The sequence below is a fragment of the Tursiops truncatus genome, chromosome 1 (genome assembly GCF_011762595.2).
Source record: "Tursiops truncatus isolate mTurTru1 chromosome 1, mTurTru1.mat.Y, whole genome shotgun sequence".
NCBI classification, from domain to species: domain Eukaryota; kingdom Metazoa; phylum Chordata; class Mammalia; order Artiodactyla; family Delphinidae; genus Tursiops; species Tursiops truncatus.
Window position 1 is genome coordinate 68,098,018 of NC_047034.1, and position 16,601 is coordinate 68,114,618.

Below are 16,601 nucleotides of genomic sequence, written 5' to 3' on the forward strand. Positions count from 1 at the left end.
AAATGAGCAGACATTAGATAGGTCAGGGACGGGTGTGTGGAGGAGCCTTTAAGAAAGAGGAAAGGAGCATGAAGCAGGGATGCGCTGGAAGAAAAAACTAACCTGGCTGCTGGAGAGGTCTGAATTTAAAAGTATCTAAAATAAGCTATTGCCACATTTCTAGGTGGAAAATAGAGAGCTATCTTGGGCGGTGGCTCTTGAAAAATAAACCCGTTCTCAAAGAATCAAATGTTCCTTAGCACAATAATTCTGGGACTTTAATTTCACAAAAGTCAGGGTCAGATCAATAAGAAAAGTCTCATTTTTCTGGGACTTCCCTGGTGGTCCAGAGGTTGGGACTCCACACTTCCAGTGCAGGGGGCACAGGTGTGATCCCTGGCGGGGAACTAAGATTCCATATGCCACACAGCACCCCCCCCCCAAAAAAATCTCATTTTCCTAATGTGACTGATGTCTGCATATTTCTTAGGAATACTAGTGAGAAAATCAGCTTCAAAATTTCACTGACAAGGCGACTCAATGAGAATGCAATGGACCCATTTTCTCCCTCACCCTTTAGACTAGAATTTACCTTTCTCCACTTCAAAATCAACTTTGATTGAGCAAAGGAGAATTTCAAGCAATGTCAGGGCAAAGCCAGGGCATTTGTATTTGCAAAAGATGAGAAAGGACTGAAAGGGCAGAAACTGTGCCTCGTGTATCAGCTGGTTGTATGCAAGACACCCAAACAAAAAAGGTGGGAGAGAATCTCACTGAAGGGTTTTGGAGTAAATTGAAGAATCAAAAGAAAAGCTAAACACTGGCATCTAGGTGGCAAGATTTAATGGGCAAATTTTTAGGGTTCCCCACCAAGGTGAATCAGCTTCGCTTGCAGACTTTGTGACATTCTGCTTTATATGTAAATTCCTATGACTGCTGTTTTTGCTAAAGTTCCTTGGGCTTTTGAGATCCCGTGGACAATTCAGTAAAGAAATTTATATACATCCATAGTAGGCTGGGGTGTTCTTTTTATGAGAAAAACTGGAAAGGCAGGAGGTACTCTGAAAAGAGCCAGTGATCCCTCTCCAATCTCTTGTGAGGGCTCTGGAGAGGTGAGGCTGGAGGAGAATCAGCCCCATCCTCTTATGAATTTCCAAGTAGAGTCAGAGATAGTTATTGGTACCATCGGACAGATCCATAGACCAGCACCTATAGAGACACTGCTCTAATTCCCACCTCCTCCTGCCTTGCATCAGCACCAAAGATACAAAACTGAATTCAGGAAACCATAATTCATGAGAAGCTTGCCACTCCTGAGATTCAGAATGAGAGAAGACCAGTGTGTCTGGGAAAGCTAGAGAAAGTGTAGCAGGAGACAAGACTGATGGGGTAACAGGGACCATATCATGCAGGGTCTTGGGAATTTTATCCTAAAAACATTAGCAAGCCATTGCTTGGCTTTGAGCAGGAAAGTTGCACAGCCAGTTTTGTGCTTTGATAGGTTGTTCTCGCTGATGTATGGGAAATTTCAAGGATGTTACAGGTATTGATAGAAGTGTTTCTATGTGAAATTTCTGCAGGGCGAGTTGGCAAGTTAGAAAATTGTGAAATTTGAAATATTTCATTGAAAAATTCTGAATATTAATTTGGGTTTATTTTATAAATTTTTTCTAGATATGAGATAATTAATGTAATGCAATACCAAGGTTTTATAGGTAGATGTGTGGGCCTCAGAAATGATCCTGATAAATATATATACTTATATAAATTTTATTATGTATTTATATATGATAATAAAATAATATAAATATATTTATATGCTAAATAATAGTATATTTCTATACAAAGGGGAGAGAAAATAGGTTCAAAGTGTTGTGGCTCAAATGGATAAAATTAGGGAAGGATTTGAAACAAAACTTTAAAAGTCAGTATTTTCTCCCAGTCACTATTTCTCATTATCTTTCCTTATTGGAATATTACATATGTTCTGAAAAGTGCTTGGTAAATTTCTACAAAGTAAACATGCCTGTAAAATTAGCACCCAGACCAAGAAACTTGCATTTAACTTTTAATAAATGTGAGGGATAAATTCTATTTTGACACTGTTCTCAGAGAAAATGAGATGAGCACGTAATGTTGGTAGATGTCCTCCCCATTCTCCTTGACTGCCGAGCAAATGTTCATGCAAGCACGTACACCTTCACCTTCTTCCCATACATCTGATTACAAATATGTCCTCTCTTCCATGATCAAACCATTCTCTGGGTGGCAGAGACTCCTAATTGCTTATTAAATAAATATTTATCTTCCTTTTTTTCCTCAAAGTAACAAACCCTGATGTTTAGTTGGATGTGTTCCGTTCATCTAAAGGGTGCATTTCCCAACTCCTTTACACATAGCTAAGTTTTAGCCATTGCTATATAAGCAGAAATTGTGTGGGATTTCTGAGAATGAATGGGAAAGTATTTTTCATTTCTTCCTTCATCCTGCTGCCTGGGACAAAAATGAATGGATGGAGCTTCAATAGCCATCTTGGACTATGAGAACAAGGGTTACAACATAAGGATAGTAGAACCACCATATCCTAGAGCTATCCCAGATATTCTAAAGCTATCCAAAGAATCACCATACTAAAATAAACTGCCTACCTCTTGTCTTCTTTTAGTTTAGTTGAGGAAATAATAAACATGTACCTTGCTTAAAGCACTCTTTTTCAGCCTTCTTCAACTCATCTAATCCTAACGCTAACTGATTTGCCATGTGTAGCCTCAAATGGATGTACCTACTTCCCAAGAGGAACCAACTAAAAGTTACAGCCAACTCTTGTACACGGAAGTCACCTCATGGTTACTGACTTTTCTGAGTTCAGTTGTCCAAATGATAATTATTCTTCTTTTATTTCTCTGTATTATAGACCGAGCTCACCTGTGGATAGAAATTCTAAATAAAATATTAACAAATGGAATTCCTTAACCCAATAAGATATACCATAGGTTTATCCCAGGAATGCAAAGATGGTTTCACTTTGAACAATCTATTTATGCAGTTAATCACAATGGCTCATTAAAGGGGAAAAAGCATACAATCACTTCAATAGACAAAGAAAAGATGTAAAAATTTTATGACAATTAAAAAAATCAACCTAGTAGATGAGAATCCCCTTAATAGAATGAGAATTTTACACCCCCCCAAATAGTAGATGTTAGCAAAAATGGCAGAGTATGGACCTCCGAAAACTCTCTCATCTGTAAAAGCAATGAGAAAACTGGGGGTGGGGTGGGGGTGGGGAATGATCAGAATCAACTTTTTCAGAATTCTAGAAATTAACCAAAGGCTTACAACAATTCAAGGAATGTTTATTCAAGAAAAATGGCTGAATCCCAGTAAGAACAGTGAGCTCTGTGGCATTTTAACCTGCCCCGTTCCCACTCCACTCTAGCCTCTCTCTTGCCTCTAAAACCAAAAGTCCACAATCATGGTGAAAACTAACAAACAGCCTGGAAGCCACTGGAGGGGTAGAAAGGGATTGGAACTCTTTCAAAACTTCATTCCCAGAGAACTGTCATTATTTGACCTGTCTGGTGGTTCCTTGAAAGACCCCATCTGCAAGGCTGTCTTTATTAAACCTGGCTAGAAAATCACACAGTGTGAAAGTCTTTCCCCTGGGGGTGTTTGTCAAAAACAATAGAGGTAATTAATTAATTCTGCAGCTCTATGAGGTGTGGATAACAGTGTTCTTCTTACCATTTTTCTGTCAAATCAATCAAGAAGAGAAGAGGGCTGTCATGAATAACAGATAAGTAGGGGCTACAGGTTGGCTGTGGCTCTGGATGGTCTGTCCCACAAATGTCTTTCCATTCCAGTTCCCAGGCAATAGGAGCAGCTCCTTTCTTTGCTGTGCTATATTCTCTGGTAGAGGGCAGAAATCAGAGCAGAAGGGTCTTTTTAAAACACACGTTTGACTGTGACATCTCCATGCCTACAGTCTTCAAGGATAAACTGTTTAGAGGGCCTCAAGGTTACTAATTAATGTCTACATGACTTGGCTTCTGTGGATGTCTCTTATCTATTTTGTAACCTGGATCCTCCCTTGCAGCAAGTGCTGTAACCTTCCTGAACTACTTGCAGTTCCCAAAACTCACTCAGCACCTTTGCTCAATCTTTTGTACTTCCTGGAATCTCCCCTCCTCCTCCTTGTTTGCCTAACAAACTCCTACTCATTTGTTAAGATTCAAACTAATTGTTGCTTCTCCAAAGCCCCCAAACCACTTCTTAGGGATGAGTTTCTCTCTTTCCCCATACATCACCTCTTTCCATACCCTGTGTGATGGAGATGATTATTACAGAGAAGACTTGGAAATCATCAGCAGGGAAGCCCAGAAAATTTGCATTTCCCCATATTTTCTTCAATTTTAGAAGACCAAGAGAGGGAAGTGATATACCCAAGGCCACGTAACAAGTTACCAGCAGAGCTGAGGCTAGAAGTCAAAAATGTTCTCTCCTTCCTTTGGGATTTCCTGATGCCCACTAGGCACTCCCTTGGGCTCGACCCATTACCTATTTTATGTTCATAAAGGTCTCCTGGATTCTCCCAGACCCCAGAGCACTGAATTCTGCAGGGTCTGCTAAGATGGGAAAATTGAAGGGCCTATTGATACCTAGAGAAAGCACTGGAATGGACATGTTTGCTATCCATGCTTATACTTAAGACCTGGAACCACACACGATGGGAGCCTCTGGAAGGCTGCATGGTATGAGGGAAAGAGCATAACCTTTGGAGCCAGACAGTCTTGGGTTTGAGTTCCAAATCCACCAGTTTTAGAACTTCAGGAAAAGTAAACTTTCTAGTCTCAGTTTCCTCATGTAAAACAAGTGGATGATCTTTTCACCAGGATTAAATAGGATAACCTCAATAAATCATCCAGAACAAGGTCTTAGCCTAAGTTTTTCCAAATGTAGAATAAAAAGGAATTGATTACATGATCTCTGTGCCCCCAAATAATACCTTCTTTCTATTCTTCTTGCTTTTATCAATTTTCCCATTCAGGGTCTGTGGACTCCACAGAAACCCTGCCCATGGGTGTGACCTGCACAACAGAGATCTGGCTCTCAGAGGAAGTGAAGAGGGGTCAGGAGGTACCTGGGGAAATGTAAATTTGGTGGCTTAATAGGACTTCTCTTGGTCTGATGATTTCCAAGATGCCACTGAGGTAAAATTTCAGTGATGTTGTGGAGGGGAGAGGCCAGCCCTACCTCAAAGAATGGTTGCAATTAGTATGTTCATTCCACAAACACTTTTAACACCTACTGTATAGTAGGCATTGTTAAATTGGGGAAACATATATATAAATAGAGCAAAATGAAACTCAGTTAAGGAATGGGTACACTGACCCAAGAGACCTGATTTCTGGTCATGGCTTTAAAAAACTGGCCACGTGGCTTCTGGCAAATCCTTCAGAGGTGGTAACCTCTAAACCTCAGCTTTCTGAGCGTGAGATGAGGAAGTTTGAAAGGTGGCTTCTAAGGTTTACTTGGTTTTGTTGTTTCTGTTTTTCTCCAGATTATACCTCTCCTCTGAAATTCAGCTCTATATATTCAAGTACTCCTTGGAAATCTCCATCTGGGTGAACCAAAACCACTTCAACTGTACCCATCCCAAGCCAACAAAGTAATCTTATGCCGTTGCTCCTAATTTTGATCCAAAGTTATCTCCATCTCCTATACTTCCTATCTTAGAGAATGACATTGCTATATGCCTGGAAACTACACCATAAGTCTAAACGTCACTTTAGAGGTCCTTCTCCTTTAGACCCCATATCCTAACAGTCACCAAACACTACCAAACCCAACTATAAAATGTCTGCAATGGACCTCATTCTCTCCCACCTCACTGCCACTTCTTAGTGGAGACCATTTTTTCTGCTAATCATTTCCCAGCCTCTAGTTTTACCTAAATTTCTCCCACACTATGGCCAAAGTAAGCTTTCTAAACAGAAATATGACCTGGTCACTGGCCAACTTAAAACTTTTGGTGGCTCCCATCAAGAGGATGAAAGCCTTTCCAAAAATGTTTTTAACCCTTTGTATGTTTAAAGGAGCTTTGATCAGGTGGGAAGAGGGACATTGCCTCCTGTTAGAAGGCCTAGGTTCACTACGTCAAGTATCATTAGGAATCAGTGAGAGAAAAGAACAATAGGAAGGGGAGGGAAGTAGCAAATATTGAGTGACCATGCTATATCAAATACTGTGCTTTATATACCCTATGTTGTTTTAACATTCAAAAAATATATGCTATATCTTAGGTCAGTTCTTCCCAACATAGACTGAGATGGAGATGTGTATGCAGGAAGTTTGTTGGGGAGTACTTGTGGAATCAATGCCTGTGGGAAGCAAAGGATGTAGGACTGAGCAGACAAAGGAGTTGAACTCTGAATGCAGTTACAGCAAAAACTTCAGCTGGCTCCATGAGGAACTCTTGACCTGGGATGCTCCTGAAGGGCTGCTCTAAACTGAGGCAGAGGGACTGGTCTTCTCTATCCTTTCATTGACCAACTGACCAGTTGTTAGATGTGGGTGGCCTTCAGGGAAGGGACTGGCTGAGGGCAGCTCCGGAAGTGGGACTCAGCTGAGAGCTGTCAGTCACCAATGCTTCCAGCAACTGGGGAATGATTGCTTTTTTTCGAGGAGGTCTGAGCAGCACATTACAGTATATACTAGGTAACTTGTAGTGCACTATATTATAGGTAGAAAAGCTGTGTTCCATCAGCAAGGTGACTTATCCTAGAGGTTATACAAGTAGTGAGTGAAAACTCTATGGTTCAAATTCATATTTTTCTGATCCCATTCTCCTTTGACTACATACACCTTCACAATTTGGAAAAAAATTTCCACTAGTGTAAAGTCAAACTCGAACCCTCAGGTACTTGGGTGGCAGTATAAGCTGTCACACACATTAATCCTTTGAGGAAGAATTTGAGCAATAGTGAGGTCAAGTATTGAAAGTCCTAGATACAAATACCATACAATATCACTTACATGTGGAATCTAAAAAAATGCTACAAATGAACTTATTTACAAAACAGAAACAGACTCACAGACTTCGAAAACAAATGTATGTTTACCAAAGGGGAAACTTGGGATAGAGGGATAAATTAGGAGTTTGGGATTAACATATATACACTACTATATATAAAATAATCAACAGGCACATACTGTATAGCACAGGGAATTCTACTCAATATTCTGTAAAAACCTACATGGGAAAAGAATCTGAAAAAGAGTGGATATATGTATATGTATAACTGAATCACTTAGCTGTGCACCTGAAACTAACACAACATTGTAAATCAACTATACCCCAATATAAAATAAAAATTCAATTGAAGGAAAAGAAAGTCCTAGATAGAGATTTCTGAGAAAAGACAGAGTAAGAATCAGGACCTATGGAGATTCGATGTGAAACTGAGGACAAGGAAAGCAGAACCATGCTTATGGCATGCCCAGAATGAGTCTTTGTAGAAAACTGGCAGCTGAAAAATGTTAGCAAGGCAGCAATCACAGACCTGGACCAGTGGCCAGAAATGTCCTGGGAGATGGAGAGCTCAAAGGACTAATGGGAGTGGGACAGAGGGAGGGGGAGAAAGAGGGAGCCTAAGGTCAAAATGGAGGCAGTTCCTAAGAAGAGGACAGGAAGTACTAAGGAAGTCAAGAGTCATAGATACTTATGGATAAATATATAGAATACAGGGTACAGAGTCCAGAAAGAATGTGATAGAATGAGGGCATAGGGTCATAGCCGTTCTCTTCCCCTGATCTCTCCTTATGTGGCCTTCTTTTCCCTAGACATTAAGGGCTTTGATAATGGCTTTGCTAGGAAGCATGTATTCCAAGCCAGTGTGGCAGGAGGTGGTAGAACTTATATTCAGGTGCTATACTTGTCACTTATTTACTGTGTGACCTCAAGCAAGTTATTTAACTCTCTAAGCTTCAATTTCCTCATCTGTCAATTGGGGATAATAATTGTAATGTCTAGGCCTGGTGCAGAGCTCTTAGGAGAAATAAGCTGTTTCTATTTTAGAATTCTCATATTCTTCCACGCCCATGACCTAACACACCTGTGTGGACAAACCAAATTTAGAACCCAGGCTCTTAAGTAGATTCTTGTATTTTAAAGAGTTCAGTAAACAACACAGGAAGCAATATGATTGCCTGTCTTTCTCCCAGCCTTCTGTCCCAGTGTGGGTCTCCCCAAGGGGGAAGAGTGGACACTTTGGGATTCAGCGGGGAACATCTGCAGAAGTTCCTGCTGTCGGCTCTAGCTGGTGGGAAATTTGAGAAGGACAGCTGGAGCTCAAGTTGCCATCTGAGCAAGTAGGACTTAATATCTCAGCCACTTGAGGCCCAATGAGACCAAGATTTAGCATTTTAATGTTTGTTTCCCTGCTCTGTCATCAGAACTGGGAGCTATGAGCCATGCTTCCTAAATATAAGACAACATAGATAGAGGCCTCCTCTTTTTTTTTCTTTTTAGAGGCCTCCTCTTAATTGACTTATTCATGCCCAGAAAAATATCATAGGATGGGAACTTCTCCTTACTGTTTTAACTCTGTTATCTTGCTTAACAGCACAAAGTTTAGAAACAGAAAAACTAAAGAAGGCAACCTCTGTCTTCGGGTACAGTCTGTACTTCTTTTACCCCATAGAATGCCTTCCAAAACCTAACAATTTAAACAATCCTTTGCTCTTCCTTTGCTCTCTTTTCAAGGCAAGATAATTAACATGAAATTCTTTAAGAAATCTCTGTTCATAAACTAAACAGCACATATAACAATACATTTTATGTATTATGTTAAATTAAAAAAACACAAAACTGTTTGCACACCAGTCGTTTTAGTTACATATGTGCTTATAGAATAAGTAGTCCACTGAGGCAAGAAAGTACTTAACTTAAGTCACTGCACAGTAAGGAGTATTCCTCCCACTGTCTCCACCCTGTCTTGACTGTAATTATTTGGAAGTAGCCCAACTATCAGACGTTTACTTATGATGATACCCAAAGGCATTTTTGACTTGAAATTGCTTAATACAGCAAAAGAATAAATTAAGTTGACCAACCCACACTACAATGAGAACTCTATAGGTATTTTATACAGTTACAGTTAAAATAAAAAATAAATGCAATTATTATACTGTGTGATTTTGATACGGACTTCAAAACCTCCCACACATGAATTTTGCAAAACTGAATCAGGTGTGGCTATGGGTTCAGTTCATATTTTCATTCTGCTTTACATTTTCAGTTCTGATTCATATTTTATTTTATTGTTCTTATTCTGTTTTATACACTGATATTTCTCTTTATCAAATGTGATGGTCTGTGCTGAGAATTTTCAATTGTTTTATAACAGGGCTTTAAAATACTGATTGCAGAAGATCTACATTTCTGTCTTCAATTGCTAAAAGTTCTTAATGGTCCATGATGTGCTTTGTCTCTAATTTATGCTGCAGATTTACCATTGGTCTTATGAAGAAACCCAGGAATGACATCCCTTTCTGGGGTGCCTGAGGCATTCTGTTCCAGGTGTCTGAGTATTGCCCTTGATCTTGACCACAAGTAGTACTTCCTGTGCATCACCTGCTGCAGCTACATGAGGTTTGTCATTTAATCACTTATGCCTACTTTCCAGAAATAATGAAAATGACAGATGCCAAATGCAGTATGGCCATCATACTCCAGACACTGCACTGAACACCTTACTTGCATTAGTGTCATTTAGTTCTCCCAACAATCCTATGAGATGGTTCATCTTAACTCTGTTACTGCTGAAGAAAGAAAGGCTTAGAGAGATTAAACAGCTTGCCAAGGTCACATGATCTATAACTAACAGACTGGGGACTTAACCCCAGGTCTCCCTAACCACAGAGCCAGAGTTCTGAACCAGTCACTCTAGTACCTTATAAACAAAAATTTACAAACTTGAAAACAGTTGTGACAAGATTGGAAAACTATGGAAGATTTTATTTTCTTTCTTTTAAAATTTTCTTCACTGCTGTATTACATTTGCAATTTTTAAAAGAGGAGACAGAACCCTAATATTTAAAAATCCCATATTCTAAATGTCCTGCTCTTAACTAGAAATGATATCTGATAAAGTAATTTGAGTGGTGGATAATTAAATGTGTTAGTCCTTTTATGATTACATCATTAAAGGATGTTTGGAGTCATTATGTTTTAAGCCAACAGAATGGTTTTCTCAGGGTAGTGTTGGGGCAGACAAGTGGATGGAGAAAAGGAAGTTACTGGACACTTCCTCTACCATGTTTCATCTGGGGCTGTCCCCACAATTCATTGCACTCTCCAGTGATCCCAGCTAGAGTTCTTCACTGAAGCTTATTAGTCTACAGCTTGTTGTTTTGTTTTTGTTTGTTTGTTTTCTTGCCTTTAAGAGCCCTTCTTTTATTGGGAAATAAATACAGAGTCAAATAGGTGGGCCAGGCAACATCTGTATTTCTGGGGGCTAAGAGGAAGGAGTCTGACTTTCTCAGAACTCAGTATCCTAGTTTCCCTATCCCTCTTCCCTGGACTCACTTCAAGTCAGCCCACTTCTTTGGCATGACAGCACAGGAATCCCTGTTCTGGGCTGCATACATGACCCATGAGCATCTCAGAGGATCATTGAATGACTTCGTGGAGCATGCAGTCCTCATTCCCCAGCTGTCTCTGTCTCCCAGGGAAGGCTTGGTTGGTTGGGGACTGGAACTATTCAGAGACAAAGGAGAATCCAGCTCTGTGCCAGCCTTTTCAGGAAGAGTGTTCAGTGGATATACCAAAGAGTCTTCTAGAATGGCCAAAGATGCAGCCTTGGTTTGAGCTTTGTACAGAGGGAAGAACAAGGCTGAATGTGGTTAGTCAGGGTTTCTAGGGTACTTCGCAAATTATTGTCATATTTACCACTCTTGTCTAAGAAGATAGATCAGAGTTATGGGAGGTAGTTTTTGGTGCACAGAAATGGTTTGAGGTTGGTGGCTCAACAGTCATGGTTACTGGTCCCTAAATGCTGTTCCTTCCTAGAAGGTGTGGAATGGTAAGGACACTTCCCTCTCTCAAGTAGCTTATGGCAGCAGAAAGCAAGCTAGCAAACTACGTGGCTTGCCGTGCAGGGTAATTTGAGGGACATTAAAAAGTACCCCCAACCCTACCAAGAATGTTTCTCAAAGAGCTGTGGAGACTGCGGGGACATGAGAAGTTCAGGGTCAAGTCCCAGGAAGGCCCCAGAAGGGGAGAGATTCCACATATTGTCTCTGGGGTCTGGAAGGATGGCAGGAGCATCAGGAAAGTGACAAGGGTTCGGGGAGAAAATCCTCAGATTACAGATGCTCATGAATCTCTCTCCTTAACCTCCAAACTCCAGTGTTCTGAACCAGATCTGAACCCTGGAGGAGGCACTGATGTGGGAAACCTGGTAAAAGCCTTGGAGTGGGCTTTCTGAGTAGTACAGATTGGGTAAGGTCCGGAAAGCACTGCCAGTGGGCATCATCACAGGCCATACTGGGCTATGTCCCCAGCTCCCCTCCTTGAACCTGGGCACAGCTATCTGCTCAGGAAGGTGACTTCCTGAATTCTCAGGGGAAAGATGCTGGATAAAACCTGGGCCTAGATCTGAGAGAGAGCCACCTCATAGTCTCATTTTCGCCCCCATCTCCGCTCAACCTTACAACCCCAGCCCACGGCAGGGCTGTTTGGTACACTGGTCTGCTCAGCCTCCATATCAGACACCTGTCCCCATGGGCTTCCTCATCTCACCCAGCAGGGCTGACCCCAGGGTATTTTTCCCAGTGCTTTCCCCAGGCCAGTTTTAGACTCTGCAATCAGATCTCCTAGGAGATGTTTCAGAGTTTGGGGGAATTTTATACTTTCATTTTGTTTTTGTGGGGTTTTTGTTTTTTGATTTTCTTTTACTTATCCAGATAAGTGTACTCATCATGGGCTCCAAGTGGCCAGGTGGTCTGGACTGCTTCTCAGTGACCCTTCACTGTGGGGCTGGCCTATATTATAGGGACCTTTGGTCAGAGACCGTGATGAGAACCGTCATTGGCTGGGAAGATGGGATGCTCAGGGGCAGCCCAGACCCAGGCACCTTCAGGCAGGTCACTTTGCCATCCTAGGCCTTAAAATGTCAGAAGAGAGAGCAGAAAGTCTCAGGGGAATATTTAGACTCTCTTGTTTAGGAATAGGAGAGGACCTCATTGTGCAGCCCACCTGAGATTGTTTAGGGAGGGGTTTTTCCCACAGACACACGTCCTCTTTGCTCTCAAGGAGAGGTTCCACATAGCCAAAGGGAAGGAAGTGGTGCTTTGTCACAAGTGATGAAGATGTGGGTCAGGAAATGGTGCTCACCCGGGATGCTCTTGTTGCCTATACATTTCTCTGTGCCAGATGGAATGTTCCACGGATAATGGGTTGTTGACTAACACAAGTTTGAAGATTGGTTAAGGTTCTTGCCAGTGTAATAAGTGGTATGGTGAGTGGATAGAGCACAAACTCTGGAGTCAAATTAGGATTGAATCCAATCCTCCCATTTTTTTGGCTATGAGCCATTAGACAAGTTATTTAGCAGCTCTGTTCCTCAATCTGTAAAATAGTGATAAATATGCCTGCTTTTTACTATCACAAAGATTAATGGAATAATGTATGTGGAGGCCCTGGACATTTAGGAAGTTGAGTTAGCAGAAGTTTCCTCTTCCTACCCTCTTGAATATTCATGGGGGAAATTAGTACACTCCAGGGGAAGAGAAAGATATCTTGACCCAGAGTCAGGATTCCCAAGTTTGGTTCAGACTGTGCCTTACACCACCACCAGCACTGCCTCCTTCATAGGGCTGCTGTAAAGATCAAATAAGCCTTTGAAAATGGCTTTGTAAATTCAAGGCATTGTCACCTGTGTATCTTTTGTTGTTTGGCTGCCAAAGTCTGTTCTTTATAGCTGATGAAGCAGCTTGATGTACCAAGTATAATAACCGCAAACCTCAGGTTAGTCACCTTGCCTCTTAGGTCCTGTAACTGTTCCCTGTGGCTGCTATAACAAATTACCACAAACTTGATGGCTTAACAGTAGGATTTTGTGGATATTCTTTATCAAATTGAGAAGTTCCCCACTGTTTCTAGCTGGTCAAGAGTTTTTATCAAGAAAAACTGTTCAGTTGGTAAATGATCTACCTGGGTGCTCTGGAACTTTAATCTTCTGTGATCTCTAAGAGGAAAGGAGAAAAAAGAGCTTTTAGATTTGTGCAGGAGGACCTTCAAGATGGTGGAGGAGTAAGACAAGGAGATCACTTCCTCCCCACAAATACATCAAAAATACATCTACATGTGGAACAGCTCCTACAGAACACCTACTGAACGCTGGCAGAAGACCTCAGACTTCCCAAAAGTCAAGAAACGGCCCACGTACCTGGCCATGTGGCTGACAGGGTCTTGGTGCTCCAGCCAGGTGTGAGGTCTGAGCCTCAGAGGTGGGAAAGCTGATATAAGGACATTGGTTCACCAGAGACCTCCCGGCCCCATGTAATATCAATCGGTGAGAGGTCTCCCGGAGGTCTCCGTCTCAATGCTAAGACCCAGCTCAACTCAATGACCAGCAAGTTACAGTGCTGGACACCCCATGCCAAACGACTAGCAAGACAGGAACACAACCACACCATTAGCAGAGAGGCTGCCTAAAATCATAACAAGGTCACAGGCACCCCAAAACACACCACCGGATGCAGTCCGGTCCACCAGAAAGACAAGATCCAGACTCATCCACCAGAACACAGGTACCAGTCCCCTCAACCAGGAAGCCTATACAATCCACTGAACCAATCTTAGCCATTGGGGGCAGACACAAAAAACAATGGGAACTATGAACCTGCAGCCTGCGAAAAGGAGACCCCAAACACAGTAAGTTAAGCAAAATGAGAAGACAGAAAAATGCAGCAGGTGAAGGAGCAAAGCAAAAGCCCACCAGACCAAACAAATGAAGAGGAAGTAGGAAGTCTACCTGAAAAAGAATTCAGAGTAATGATAGTAAACGTGATCCAAAATCTTGGAAATAGAATGCAGAAAATACAAGAAACCTTTAACAAGGACCTAGAAGAACTAAAGAGCAAACAAACAACGATGAACAGCACAGTAAATGAAATTAAAAATTCTCTAGAACGAAAAAATAGCAGAAAAATTGAGGCAGAAGAATGGAGAAGCAACCTGGAAGATAAAATAGTGGAAATAACTACCAAAGAGCAGAAAAAAGAATGAAAAGAATTGAGAACAGTCTCAGAGGCTTCTGGGACAACATTAAATGCATCAACTATGAATTATAGGGGGACCAGAAGAAGAAGAGAAAAAGAAAGGGATTGAGAAAATATTTGAAGAGTATATAGTTGAAAACTTCCCTATTATGGGAAAGGAAATAGTCAGTCAAGTCCAGAAAGCACAGAGAGTCCCATACAAGATAAATCCAAGGAGAAACATGCCAACGCACAAATTAATCAAACTATCAAAAATTAAATACAAAGAAAAAATATTAAAAGCAGCAAGGGAAAAGCAACAAATAATATGCAAGGGAATATCCATAAGGTTAACAGCTGATCTTTCAGCAGAAACTCTGCAAGCCAGAAGGGACTGGCAGGACATATTTAAACTGATGAAAGGGAAAAACCTACAACCAAGATTACTCTACCCAGGAAGGATCTCATTCAGATTTGACAGATACATTAAAATCTTTACAGAGAAGCAAAAGCTAAGAGAATTCAGCACCACCAAACCAGCTTTACAACAAATGCTAAAGGAACTTCTCTAGGCAGGGAACACAAGAGAAGGAAAAGACCTACAAAAACAAACCCAAAACAAGAAACTGATAATAGGAACATACATATCAATAATTACCTTAAATGTAAATGAATTAAATGCTCCAACCAAGACATAGAATGGCTGAATGGTACAAAAACAAGACCCGTATATATGCTGTCTACAAGAGACCCACTCCAGACCTAGGGACACATACACACTGAAAGTGAGGGGATGGAAAAAGATATTCCATGTAAATGGTAATCAAAGAAAGCTGGAGTAGCAATTCTCATATCAGAAAAATAGACTTTAAAATAAAGACTATTACAAGAGATAAAGAAGGACACTACATAATGATCAAGGGATCAATCCAAGAAGAAGATATAACAATTGTAAATATTTATTCACCCAACACAGGGGCACCTCAATACATAAGGCAACTGCTAACAGCCATAAGAGGGGAAATCAACAGTAACACAATCATAGTAGGGAACTTTAACACCCCACTTTTACCAATGGACAGATCAACCAAAATGAAAATAAATAAGGAACCACAAGCTTTAAATGACACATTAAACAAGAAGGACTTAATTGATATTTATAGGACATGCCATACAAAAACAACAGAATACACTTTCTTCTCAAGTGCTCATGGAACATTCTCCAGGATAGATCATATCTTGGGTCACAAATCAAGCGTTGGTAAATTTAAGAAAATTGAAAGTATATCAGGTATCTTTCAGACCACAATGTTATGAGACTAGATATCAATTACAGGAAAAGAAAACTGTAAAAAATACAAACGCATGGAGGCTAAACAATAGCTAAAAATAACCAAGACATCACTGAAGAAATCAAGAGGAAATCAAAAAATACCTAGAAACAAATGACAATGAAAACATGATGGCCCAAAACCTATGGAATGCAGCAAAAATGGTTATAAGAGGGAAGTTTATAGCAATAATATCCTACCTCAAGAAACATCTCAAACAAACAACCTAACCTTACACCTAAAGCAATTAGAGAAAGAAGAACAAAAAACCCCAAAGTTAGCAGAGGAAATAAATCATAAAGATCAGATCAGAAATAAATGAAAAAGAAATGAAGGAAACAGTAGTGAAGATCAATAAAACTAAAAGCTGTTTCTTTGAAAGATAAACAAAATTGATAAACCGTTAGCCAGACTCATCTGGAAAAAAGGGAGAATACTCAAATGAACAGAGTTAGAAATGAAAAAGAAGTAACAACTGACACTGTAGAAATACAAAGGATCATGAGAGATTACTACAAGCAACTATATGCCAATAATATGGACACCCTGGAAGAAATGGACAAATTTTTAGAAAAGCACAACCTTCAGGCACTGAACCAGGAAGAAATAGAAAATATAAACAGACCAATCACAATCATTGAAATTGAAACTGTGATTAAAAATCTTCCAACAAACAAAAGCCCACGACCAGATGACTTCACAGGCAAATTCTATCAAACATTTAGAGAAGAGCTAACACCTATCTTCTCAAACTTTTCCAAAACACAGCAGAGGGAGGAACACTCCCAAACTCATTCTACGAGGCCACCATCATCCTGATACCAAAACCAGACAAAGAGGCCACAAAGAAAGAAAACTACAGTCCAATATCACTGATGAACATAGATGCAAAAATCCTCAACAAAATACTAGCAAACAGAATCCAGCAGCACATTAAAAGGATCATACACCATGATCACGGGGGGTTTATTCCAGGAATACAAGGATTCTTCAATATACGCAAATCAATCAATGTGATACACTATA